This window comes from Brachyistius frenatus, unplaced genomic scaffold (genome assembly GCF_029030835.1).
Source record: "Brachyistius frenatus isolate BFR_SWC_R1_liver_20210118 unplaced genomic scaffold, ASM2903083v1 Contig_162, whole genome shotgun sequence".
Lineage (NCBI taxonomy): Eukaryota > Metazoa > Chordata > Actinopteri > Embiotocidae > Brachyistius > Brachyistius frenatus.
The window spans coordinates 280,001-290,099 of NW_027210761.1; the positions used below are offsets into that span (position 1 = coordinate 280,001).

The 10,099-nt window shown below is 40.9% G+C and overlaps 1 protein-coding gene across 2 annotated transcripts in view; it reads right to left on the bottom strand.

The window, feature by feature from the left end:
- Window positions 1-9,031, bottom strand: part of rnf19b (ring finger protein 19B) — a 36,821-nt gene extending 27,790 nt beyond the window's left edge. For both annotated transcript variants that reach the window (XM_069716793.1, XM_069716792.1), the window contains exon 1: window positions 8,726-9,031. The gene's annotated coding sequence lies outside the window, so the exon portion shown is untranslated. The remainder of the gene's footprint in view (window positions 1-8,725) is intronic.
- Between the last annotated feature and the right edge of the window lie 1,068 nt (window positions 9,032-10,099).

A 10,099-nucleotide genomic window follows, 5' to 3' on the forward strand; every position in this document is an offset into this window, starting at 1 on the left:
GAGCCGCAGCCTGTAGAGGCCACCAGCGGGGCTTTTAATCACACGCCTTTATGGGATGTTAAAACTGTAAAAGTTCAGTGTTTTAAAAAAAAAATTAATTTTTTTTTTAAACGCAATAAAACCCTCACAGCCCAAATTCAGGCTCATAAAATGTTTCCTGAATCAGACAGACAGACAGGCAGACAGGCAGGCCGCTGTGCTCTGCAGGTAATCTGCTCTCAGCACTTCTCAGACAGACTGTTCTGTTTCAGACGGAGAATCGATGCCTCAGCACTTTGGGATCCTCCGGTCTCTCCCTGCAGCGAACAGCCGACCTGCATGCTGCGACTGGCAGCAGACGCTCGCTGCCTTCGTCCTGCAGCTGCACGCTCTCACACTCAAACACAGTGCATGGAAACTGTGGAACTGGTTTTCTCTGTTTTATCAAATATCTTATTTTCATTCTGGTAAAGTTGGCACGGGAATTTTTCACTATTTTCAGACTGTAATTGGCAAAAACAAAAACAAAACAAAAAAATCAAATAAGATGAATTGCTAGTTGTAATCTAAAAACATGCTGAGAAACAATAATTCATAAATGAGATTTGGAGCAGGATGTCACTAGTTTATGGTGCATTTTACTCATAATAAGAGACATTATCTCAAGATGGCTTCATAGTGAACTCTCTTCTGCTACAATGGAACAAAAGAAGCCACTTAGACCTGTTGAATAACATTGATAGGATAAGTAGTTTCTAAGAAATGAGTCAGCTCGCGTGGGCTCCTCTGGCAGGTTACTCCATATTATGGTGCCCATAATGAACCATCTGTCTCACACACACACACACACACACACACACACACACACACACACACACACACACACACACACACACACACACACACACACACACACACACACACACACACACAGGTGAACTGAGTTACATGAACAGCCACCGTAAGCTCAGGGAGTTACAGTTTAGTGACGTAGTCGAGGAAAAAAAAAATCTATCACAAGATTTGGTTTATGTTACAGTAACATTAGTTTCACATCATTCCCTCCTCATCCCCTCAAATATTTACTTGGCTGTGCCAGTTTTAGGCAACTACCAATGTTCGTTTTGGTTGAGGCTTCACAGTCAGTGAAACACAAACAAAAACTCAGCTGAAGGTTAGGCGAGCACGATTTAATTGGTATAATATTCATAATTATGATCTTCCACGGAGACCACCACGTTTCTACGGCAGCCCAGAAGGGACAAACCCGGTGTTGCGACCGTTATCTGGATGTCATGAAGTTCATCTAAACATGGAGAGTAGGGTTGTGATAGAAGGATGCACGTTATTTAACATATTGTCCTCGGTCCATCCTGCTGTTTGTGTCGGTAGCGCTGCAGGGGAAAATGTCATTTCATTCACACAACAACAACAACAACAAGCAAACACAAACAACAGTGCCTGGGAGAATAAAGTTGATAAAGACAGATTGACATTGACTCTACAGAGGGCCCTGAGAGGGTTGTACAGTACCAGCTTAGTTTAACTCTCCTGCAACTATAAATTGAACTATTAAACTATAAAATGCCCAAAAAAGAAATGTTAAGAAAATGAAAAAACCCACACAAACATGCAGCTCCACCTTTACGCACCGTGAACAACCACATATCATTCCAATGTGTATTCATGACTTCGGTGATGACGGTGATCTCTAATCAAATAGAAAGAAAAGAAGCTGTGATGAACCCGTTTACCTGCCCGTATATGTTGCAAACAATTACTCTCACGATTAACTCTTCTGTCACAAACCCTTTCTCATCTTTCACCGAACAAACCAAATCAGACTAAACTGATTATCCCGGTGTTGCCCCTCGGCGTTTGAGGGCATCTTATCACATTGAATAAAGGGAATCGGCTAAAAGCCTGCGATCCAAACTGACTGATGACATCGCTTTGACATGAGCGGGTCCACAGAGAGCCGGAGTCCAGCAGACGGCTCGGATCAGACTATCATCCTGTTTACAGTGATACCGAATAAAGCCCCGCTAATCTGAGAGCCGGGGGCCGTCGGCTCTGGACACAACGGGCGGTTCCCCGTTCAACCAGCAGCTAATAATGCATTATGTTTACTGTATGTGTGTGTGTGTGTGTGTGTGTGTGTGTGTGTGTGTGTGTGTGTGTGTGTGTGTGTGTGTGTGTGTGTGTGTGTGTGTGTGTCTTGATGCTTCTCTCTGCTTCTGCAAAACAACTGCAGCAAAACATCAAACTACAGGTACCGCTGATATTCCAGAAAAAAAAGGCAAAAGTGCGGCTAAATACGCAAATTAACAAATATATTTTTATTATTTTATAAGATGTATTGAACCGGTGATGGAAGAAATACCTACATTTGTCACCTAAGTGAACGTAGCAATGTGAAAATATTCCATGAAGGCAACGTTATGCAGCTGTTTTACCTCAAGCAGCTTAAACTCATTTTGATGGTCTACTGACATCTTTTGTCTGTTATTGATGACCCTCTAGTTTTTGATACGTAATCCCATTTTGACAGAGATTCAGCTGCTACCTAGAGATCTGGAGGTGATGTAAACCTGCTCGATAACAAGGCGAGTGATTTCTTTTCACAGCGATGGTGTTAAAGGGACTAAAAGGGGAAAAAAAAAAAAAAAAAAAAATTCTTGCATTATAAGGCGTTATGAGGTAAAGAAACATGTTTGTGTAATTAATAAGTAAGCAGGACTTTAACATCGCAGTAGGATGAGGTGGTGATATTTTTGACTACGTTGTGTACTATTGCATAACATACACTGTTGGACACATGGAAAGAAATAAAATGCTAATTGTTCTCTTTTTTACAGCAACGCACAAAGGTGTTGAAGTTACCACTAAGTGCCCGCTGCTGCCAACTCTTCTGCCAGTGTGAAAGAAATGTGGGTTTGAAAGGTGAGAAAAATGATTTGTAGTGCATTATTTAAAAAAAAAAAAAACAGCAGTTGCAGTAATTTCAATTTAATTCAGCTACAATCAGTAGTTTCTGGAGGTTAAACAAGTATGAAACGGTCTGTAGAGACTTGTAAAATTAATCCATGTTAAAAGTTGCCAAACTGTTGACACAGTTTTCCAAAATCGGTGGTTAATCTCTCCACAGCCAGTGCAGCTAATGAAAGCTAGTGAGGGGATTTTATTGTGTCTGATGTACTTTCCAGGTGGCACTAAAGCAGCATTGTTCAGTTGTTAGGTATCGCCCAGCCCTAAAGGTCAATACTGTTTTAATTGGACAACACGGATACCAGCATGTGCTGCATATCCTCATTATTACAGTCTAAATGTCCCTTTGACAGAAATGAGGTCGAGTGAATCCTCCTCACTGTCGAGGACCTCCGTTTCTTTGCGAGAACATTTAGTTCCTGTGGAACAAAATGCAGTCGCGGCAACTTCCCATGAGCAGAAGGACCGAGTTCCTCTGATTAGATCTCACAACTGATTAACGGGGTTAAAATGACACATCAGAGCAGAGAGAACCAACATCATGCTTCGGTGTTGGTTCACGGTGACCGCCGCCTCCTCCCACTCGGTTACTGCTTTCGTCGCACTACCGCACAAATGACTTTTTAATTAATAACGGAGACATCCAACAAGATGTGGTACGCGTTCAAGCGTTTGCACCAGAGACCTGCTGCAGAAGTCAAAAGAGAAATAAGGAAGAAATTGTTTGAGGTGAAAACCTGAAAAGTACCTAACTCGTGTCCAACCAGGAAACTCCCTGACTTTCAAATCCTTTCTCTTTCTTTTGGGAGTTTCCTGTCGATGCGTAATTGTAAAACCTTTTCGTGAGACAAAGCAAGCAGGTTTGAGGCCGTTGGCACATCGTGGAACATTCAGTAAATAAAGAGTCACAGCAGTTGGCGGAGACCAAAACTGAGCCAGAAGGATATGACTGTATTACAGAGCTTACCGGTTGAAAGCTACAATATTGGAATCATCGATGGCCAAATAATGTTTTTTTTTTTTTTTTTTTATAAAATAAAAATAAAATCCTTTTCACTCATTTAACAAAACAAGCCAAACAACGAAAGGTTTTAAGTGGCATAAGCTGCCACTCCAATTGTGAGAACAAAATAAGCGCAAAAGTTGTGACTTTAAATCAGGAAATATTAAATCAAAGAACATTTTAAACCATTCAGTGCTCAGTTTAGAGGCTGCAACCAACAACCATGTTCACATACACTTTCTCTGCCGATTGATGTCTCAATTATTTGATTGATTATTTGGCTTATAACGATTAGAAAAAAAATTCTAGAGCTTGTTTTGTTCTTTCGTGTCCTGACAACGATGCAACCAGGACACTCCCCGACGTTCAGATCCTTTCTGTTTCTTTCTGAATTTTCTGTTAGTGTAATTGTAAAATTGTCTCATGAGCCAAAGCAGGTATGTGAGGTAAGTTTTTAAAAATAAAGTATCTTGGATAAATATAAACACCTAAAAGTAAATCTACCACATAAAAGTCTACTCTGTGTAAATGTAATTATTTCAGAAATCCCATTTTAAGTGAAGCTTAAAAATGGTTCAAATCTCTTTTTTTTGTATTATTTAATTTGGTCAAAAAGCTTCAAATCGATCATCAACGACGGTTTTATTTTACTATCAGCAACAAATCAACCAAGTGTTGGAAAGAAAAGACTGAAAGTTGTTACGTCTTTCTAGAATTGTTGGTTTCATTTAATGAAAGGTCAGTGCGGGTCCTCACAAGCACACCAACATTAAAAAAAAAATGAAGCTGGTTCACTTCTATTTTCTATTAATAAGAATATCAGCACTTACCGTAAACTACAGCTGGTTGACACAGTTGGAACTGAGATAATCTTTGATGAAACAAAGCGTGAAGAGAGAAGAATTTACTGGAAGACAGGAAGAAGAAGTGTTTCCAGTCACAGCAGCAGGCAGCATGCACAAACACAATAGAAGTTATGTTGAGCTGAGTGATGTTAACGATAATGGAAGCATTATTCTTTGGAAACTACACCCTGACAATCAGATACGATGCCCGATCTTCCCTGGAAGCAAAGATCTGCATACTGTGTATGTGTGTGTGTGTGTGTGTGTGTGTGTGTGTGTGTGTGTGTGTGTGTGTGTGTGTGTGTGTGTGTGTGTGTGCGTGTGTGTGTGTGTGTGTGTGTGTGTGTGTGTGCGTGTGCGTGTGCGCGTCTCGCTTCCCTGGAAAACTCTCCAAACAACTGATAAAATGCATCTCACATTTTGTGCTTCCTTCAAAGAGACGGCAAATCGAATTGAATACAATAAACAAAAAATGCGTGGGTGAAGTCATCTACTGATAAAGTACACGCACCCTTTTTCACTGGAAACACAGACGACGTTGTTGGCCGGCTTCCACCTAAACCGCTTTAATGGTGTGCTGTTACAGAAGCTGCAGTTTCCATTCTGTCCTTCCATCCATTCGTCCGTTACGACTGCTGCTGATCACAATTCCTTCTAAAAAAATTTTTTTTTACTGAATCCAACACGTGGGGATCAGCTCGTTTACGGTAATTTAGGAAAGTCGTCGATAGTTGGCGAAGGTCCCGATCATATCATACGTGTGAAGACGACTCTGATACAGAGATGGAATAAGTTTCAAATGAGTAGAGATGTCAGTACGATACGAGAGTTTTGGTGCAGATAAAAACTGAAAATCAGATTTAACTTGACATTTGATTCCCTTTTTTATTAAGCATGAAATGTATGTCATTTCTGTGTGGTTGAGATTTCTGACAGTAAAAAGACACATATCCACCCTGTAAACATCATTTCCCCTTGAAACAAAAAGTGTTGGCATCCGTTTACTTAGATTGAAGAAATGTGCTCATTTAAAGCAGCTATAATCCATAATTTTATAATAATGGATCACATGACTACTTGCATGTGAAAGGGGTCAGCCATTTTAACCAACACTTTATCTGCCGATTGATATCCCAGTTATTTGATTGATTGTTTGGCTTATAACAATCAGAAAATGGTAGGGGGTGGGGGGGAGAAAAAAATACTCCTCCCAATTCTCCACCGCTTGCTTTCGGTCTGACAACCGGTGTGCGTGAGGAGTAACGCCAAGTCATTTCTAAGAAACTACTATAATGACTATAAACCTCGACTGGATCTGAATGACGAATAGATCTGTCTATATATTTGGAAAAAGTTGAAACGTTACACTCTTCAGGGATACATGCAGTGGGCGGCAGATGGGTACACAAAAGGAGAGTATGAGCTTTCTCTCTCTCCCACTGATTCTCATTAACACCTCACTCTCTCTCTCTCACACACACACACACACACACACACACACACACACAAAGTACGATGCACTGGAAGGTGGTGCACTGGAAGGTGGAGGTAGAGAGAATCAGGCTGGGAGCTTCTATAATTAGAGGAGCGTTCAGCAGCTATACTGCTGAGCTGTTGAATGTTTAATGTCGGGCCCGGAGACACCACAGCCGCAAGGAGCAAACCTCTGGGCTCCAACGGTGGGGGGCCCGCGGTAGTAAAAGCCCCCGGGGCGAGTGGATTCAGGTTTCGGAGAGGAAGCAACAAGCACAAAGCGCCGTTACGCAGTGGCAGCACATGTGACAACTGAGCGTGTAATTCCCGGGTATTGACTGTAACATGAGCCGCATGATGACACGGGAACCTAAACCCTCCTCTGGATGAGGTCATGGTCTCACACATCTGACCAGGAAGAGAAACGCTCCTCCCAACACACACACATATAAAAAAAAAATTAAAAAATCACTCTTTTCAACTTCATATGACTTAAAAATATATAAATAATAAATAAATAAATATATATATATATAAGTACAGTCACTATTCAAATCATATTTATTTTATTGTCTATTTTTATCTTTCTTTTTTTTTTTTTTTTTATTCTATTTCAGTATTTTATTTAACTTTTAATTGAATGTTTACAAATAGTGCTGTACAAATAAAGTCTGGTTGATTGGCGGGAGTCACTTTTTTAATAAAACAATGACTTATTCTCCACATTTTGCTGTAGTAGATCTTAACGTTTGGTTAAAAATGTGAGAAATATGATTTTATTATAAAAACAGCATGAAATGATTTGTTTTTTTTGTTTTTTTTGTCATGAATGGATTTCTGAAGCAGCGCAGCTCAAAATTGTGATATGTCGTAAAGAAGAAAAATAAACTTGGCAGCGCCCTCTGGTGGACAAACTACAATAAACATGATGCTATTCATAGATAACTACTGCATGTTTGGCATTTTTATAGAGCAATTTACTTTTAATTTTAATAATTATACTGTATATCTGTGATAACATAATATCAGCTTATAATTTTCGCCGTTTTTTTTCCCCCCCGTTTAACGACAACACTTCAGTATCTTTTTAAGTACAACATATGGTTTTAAGGTTTTAAGACAGAAAGGCCAATAGGGGGAGTTTATCCATTAGTATACTTTATACTGTGTCAGGTATGACGTCATCGACCACACAGTCCATTTTCAAATAGTCAAAACACTCTCTGTGCAACTTATAATGCCGACTCACATCCAGCTCTCTGCAAGTTGGAACAAATCTTCGTACTAAAACACACCTCTCATCTATTAAATCTAAACAAACCCACCACTTCAGATCTCAATAACTGACTCCCACACGGCAATTAAAGAGTTTGAACATTATTTACGAGGATGTTTCTAAATATACACAACAATACGAGAGCTGAACGGTTCATTATAGCCAAAACACCCATCGCACACGTCATAATAAAGCTCTGTCATGAGTTACAACATATCACAGATCCTCATCAGACACCAACAACACCATCTGTTTTATAAACACGCCGATGTTTATCCGTTTAAGAATTTGTGTTTTACCTGTGAATGTTACAAATATTGCACATTTTAAGTATTTTTTATTTTTTTTACAGCCACATAAAACTTATATTTTGGAAGCTGACTTTTCTCCAAGGTGCTAAAAGAAAAATGTCACCACACCCCGAAATGATCATTAAAATCTGGCCTCGAAGTGATATAAATGCCCAACATATTAATATTTACACTGGTGTGAGGAGTGTTTTGGCGGCTCACCCTCTTTATAACACCTCAGACAGTATGTGGCATTGTCTGTTAAGAGCCCTGCTCCCAGCTCTCTCTTTTAGATTCATGTTTAATGCATTTTTTTTTCTTTCTTTTTGAAAATACAGCCATGTCCTTCAGAGCAGACGGTGGCCGGGGAGTGGCAGGGCAGACAGGAGTGAGTTTTAAAGGCAGGATTTTTATTTTTATTTTTTTTAACTCGCACACATCCTGGATGACTTGGGACAATACAGCTGGAGACGTTCACATTTTACAGTTCAGGGTGATTTCCAGATGTGCAGCAGCACCGTGTCTGTTTTCTCCCTGTATGTAACAAACCTTCGCGCTGAGATTTTCCTCCTTTCTGTAAAGATAATTTGGCTGTTTTTTTTTTTGTGTGTGTTTTTTTTAGTTGAACTGTCACTGTCACGCTTGTTAACCATTGCACACACACACACACACACACACACACACACACACACACACACACAAACACAACAACAAAAAAAACAAAAAACAGTTATTTTAGGTGGTCAACAGATTCCTACGCCTTTCAGAAAGCCTTGTCTGTTTCCATTAAAACGCGGAGAGGAGCATTTTAAATCCCCGACATCTCGAACAAACGGCTCCGGCAGCAGAGGGTCCGTCGGCGGCCACTTACCCCGCTCAGGACCGGACTTCCTTCGCACGAGAGGCTGGGGAGCGATGCGGCGGCCGCTTCGGCTCCTTTTGCGGGCGACCTCTGCGTGTTGCCTCGCTCTTTATCGCTTTCTCCGCGGCTCTAAACGGTCCTCCGTTAACGGCGTCCGCCTCCGTTCCCTCGGTGCTCGGTACGGGTCTCCTCCCGGCTGATGACGGCGGCCTCTGGTCTTCGTTCGCCCCGCGAGCGCAGCGTTACTGAAACTCTGCGCAGCTCGCTCCGCGTCGCCTCGCGCTCTCCGGCTGTTTGCCGCCGCCGCCGCCGCTGCTGCTTCGCCGCCCTCTGACGTCATGGAGGAAAGCCCAGGTCGGTGACGTCGCGGCGTCGCCAGTACGGAAACCCCACCCCGTGGCGTCACCTTCCCGCAGGAGCTTTTTTTTTTTTTTTTTTTTTTTTTTTTACTGTAAACGTGTGTTTGTGGGAAAACAAGGAGACAAAAGGAGGGAAAAAATTTCTGTCAATTATAATATTACCGTAGCCTAATATATTGAAATACTATTTATCATATTTGTATTTCAATAAGGAGCCAGTTATACCCTCCACCCATATTTCCAACACAAATCCAGTTTTTTTCTAATCAAATGCGAAAACTTAAGATATGACACTGAGGAAAAAAAACAAAAAAAAAAAGTAAATATATAAAAGTGTTCTTTTATTGTCCTCAGATAAAGTGAATTTCCGAGTGTGGAAACTCATTAAAAAGCAAACAAACACCCTCAAATCATACAACAGAAACTCATCCGGTCAATTACACTCAGCTCCAAAGCCCATGCCTACATGTTTGCGTGAAACAAACAAGACAGCCTGTTGTGTAAACAGTTAATTGTTCAGTCAGACTGCTGACCTTTGGTACTGAGTGATCTTCTTGGTCCGTGTATCGATTGTAAACACATAATTTAATAAAAGGGGAGGAATAAAAAAAAAACACAGAAAGTGGGTCAAGGCCCAGAATTTAAATCAAATATATTAAAGCTACTTCCAGGAAAAGCGTATATCAGGGGTTATGTTAAAGTGTTACACCTCGCCTGGAGGACTGAGGCACCTCTGTTGCCTTCAAAGACCTGAAGTCCAGCCTCATATCCAGGCTGAACCTTCTGCGTGCTGTCGCTCCGAGAATACGAGGCGGAACAGTTTTTAATGGCAGACATGATGATAAAGCACGTACGGTACGAGAAACCAGCTCATCCAAAAGGGATCAGATGTTTTGATCTCATCAGTTTGGCTGTTTTTTTTTCTAAAAAAACAGGAAACACTTTTCAGTTTGAGCTTCCAGGAAGTCGTTGCGATAACAACCACCGAGTGAGAACAGCAGCGTGGCGGAAAGCTTCCAAAAAT